Below are 3,138 nucleotides of genomic sequence, written 5' to 3' on the forward strand. Positions count from 1 at the left end.
CTCCTGTCACATCCTCATCATGGGTCATGATTTATATATAAGAAGTAAAAAATAAATAGAATTTGAAATTTGAAACACATTTGGATCCATGAATAAGGGGAAAGAGATAATCAACCTGTAGTATAATAAATAATTGAAGAAAAAAGGGCATAAATAGAAGGAACTTTTTTATATAAGAGAAAGGTCTTGCACTTTTGTTTATTCAGTTCTGAGTACAGAGTTCAGTCTATAACACCAAGAAGGAGAGGATGCTGTTGAGTGATGGGGAGGAATAGAATGTCAAAGGGACACAAAGGGACTTGTGGGAGAGGAAGGGAGCTTGCTGAGGCCAATAAGACTCGGGGTGTGGCTGGGGATGAAGGGATAGAGAACCACTAAAACTTACCTTGTTCAAAAAATCATAATATGTGACACCTTATATGCTAAGTCTAAAATTTATTTTTTCTACTTTTAGCCATTTTTAAGTTTGTTAAGCTCACTTATGCATTTGTGTGGGTGTGTGTGTAGGTAAGTATTGTCATTTACTGTTTGATATTGATCCAAAATTTCCTTATTAAAACAATATAAAGTTGGAAACTGTCTAAAATGTAATTAGAATTTTAAAACTAAAATTGTGAAGAAAGAAATCATAGAAGTTTGAAGGACAACCTTGTATTTGTGAAGATGTCGCACTTTCTCACACCAAAAGCAAAGTTTGGTGATTTAACCAAGCCCCATTTTTGACACAATCATTCCATCTGCCAGCATATATTCACACAGGATGCTCAGATAGAATCATGTTAGGCCAGTGCCTTCACTGCTGAGGTGAAGGGAAGATCAGAGCAGGAAGCTCTGCACACTGCTCTGGAGGACTTCAGTCTCATTCCCACCGTGCATCGGAAGGAAGAGCAGTGAACAGTTTGTTCACTGTTGACTCCGGGAATCAGAGGTGTCACTTCAGTGACAATTTTAAGGAACTGTGCATAAAATACCTTATAACTTGACTGCAGTCCTATAGAAGGTTGTGAGTTACTGATGTCTGGGGCTTAGGCTTTGCGCAGGTTCTGGTAGTTTCCAGAACTGGTCAGGGTGGCTCGTCTTTGTTTTTGCAAGCATGTGAACACACCTTACTCCCAGCTATTCCTGACACTGAGTCCTTTTTGCATTCTTTCCTTTAAGTAAACCATAGGTGTGAGTGTGGTTGTATGGAGTCCTGCTAATCTTCCTAGTGACTTATCAAACTGGAGTCACTGCTCTTGGGGATTGACCCAAGGAGAGATCTTTTTAGAGAGAATTATTTCCAAGTTAGAATCCAGCCCTTCTACTGCAAAACTATGGCAAAGAAACAAGACAGATACAACCTGCCCTCACCTTATCTGAAAGACCAGTGCTATTTTTCATCTCTGGGTTTCCCTACTTCTTTACAAGGAAGGGTGAAGATTTAATCCATGGCTTTTCTGCAAAGATGGTACAGGGTAGACACACCTGTGATTAAAGGTCTTATTCCCCCTTAGGTCATGAGCTGTGGTGGTGCAGGCAGTGTGTGTGTGTGTGTGTGTGTGTGTGTGTGTGTGTGTAGACCAGCATCATCAACACTGCTCTCTGAGGAAGTTCTTTCCAGAGTGACCAAATTTACCAAAATGAAGAATGATTGAGGACAAAGGTATGTAGTTGGAAATGGGATTAATTTTTCAATCAAAAACTTTTAAGAAGGCCATGTACTTATAGGTATACAAAGACACTATGCAAAGGAAAATCACTGGCTTGCAGGTAGCTTCTGGCATGGGGGGGGGTGCTCTTGGGGATCCAGCTGGTTCAAATTGGTTTGTGAGGGCCAACAACTAGACTCCCATCATCTTATAGCTTGAAATTATAATTGGAATGACTGTTACACAGAAGTCAGTGCTGAGAGATGGTAATTGAATCCTGCTTTATCTGGAGAGCCAACAGTCTGAGAAAGCAGCAGATGAGCACACTAAGAACTGTTCTGTAATTCATCCCCAAATGAGCTACCTTATGAAAAGCAGCAGAGGAAACAAAGGCATGAGCTATTGTGGCACTTGGTTTCAGCCCCCCACCCCCTAGGTCATGTATGCAAGGGTTTTCTGGTGCAAGGGCATCTTGGCAGTTTGGAACCAAGAAAAACCACAAAGTCCCACCATATAACAAACCTCACACGAGATTTATTGGTAAGAACAAGTGGCGGCTACCTCTGACCTGGAGCAGAGACGGCAGAGGGCTGGGGAGAGGGGAGGGTCTTTAGTAGGGCATTTTGGAGGGAGCTAGTGGAAAAGTACAGCATGGCTAGGTTTTTTTTCTGAGACTAATATCTTTGCTTCCTTCACCATCATCTCTTGCCTCCTTCCTTCCCTCTGTGGATATATGGTTCAGGCACTTCTTCTGAGTGCAAGTCTTTCTAAAAGCAAGTCAAATTACCATCTGCTGATGTCAACCACATTTTCCTCCAGGGAATGGTTGACTCAGAGCAAACTACTGACATTGTGTGTCTATGCTAAGCTTGTAATAACACACACATGCAGATTCCTTTCTGTAATATGGAATACAACATATCATGATAGAGAATATGAAATGCCTCTTTGCACCCCTTCTGTCATTTATCAAAGTCAGCCATGAAACAAGTATTTACCCAAAGAATTGGTGCATGTCATCAGTTGGTGCCCACCTTCTATTCAGCTGTTAATCCTTACCTGTGCATCACAGAGACAGGCAAATCACCAAGGATTGCTCTGCCAAAATTGAGTGGGCCCTCAGAGGACTTCAAGCATGAAAAGGAGTGTTGTTCAGCTGTAGTGCTTTCAGTGGAGTTAAGGGCTGAAGGCTCTGGCATCCTGACCCAGCTAAAGAACAGCCCAATTTGATAGCAGCTCCAGGGCCTTTCTGCTGGCTCTGAGCCACCTCACAGAGGCCAGGCACAGAGTGTCCCTTCTTCAGAGTCTTTGGGACACCTGCTGGTGACATCAGTTCATCAGATTAGCACTTGAGTCCTTGTCTTCTCTCCTCTCACACATTTTAACCTTCATAACCTTCACTTTATGCAGAAACATTTTTGTAGCTTAGAAGACTCAGGTATCAGTTATGACCCAAGCTTTTGAAAAGAAGTTGTGTGTGTGTGTGTGTGTGTGTGTGTGTGTGTGTGTG

Source organism: Mus caroli, chromosome 9 (genome assembly GCF_900094665.2).
Source record: "Mus caroli chromosome 9, CAROLI_EIJ_v1.1, whole genome shotgun sequence".
Classification (NCBI taxonomy): Eukaryota; Metazoa; Chordata; class Mammalia; order Rodentia; family Muridae; genus Mus; species Mus caroli.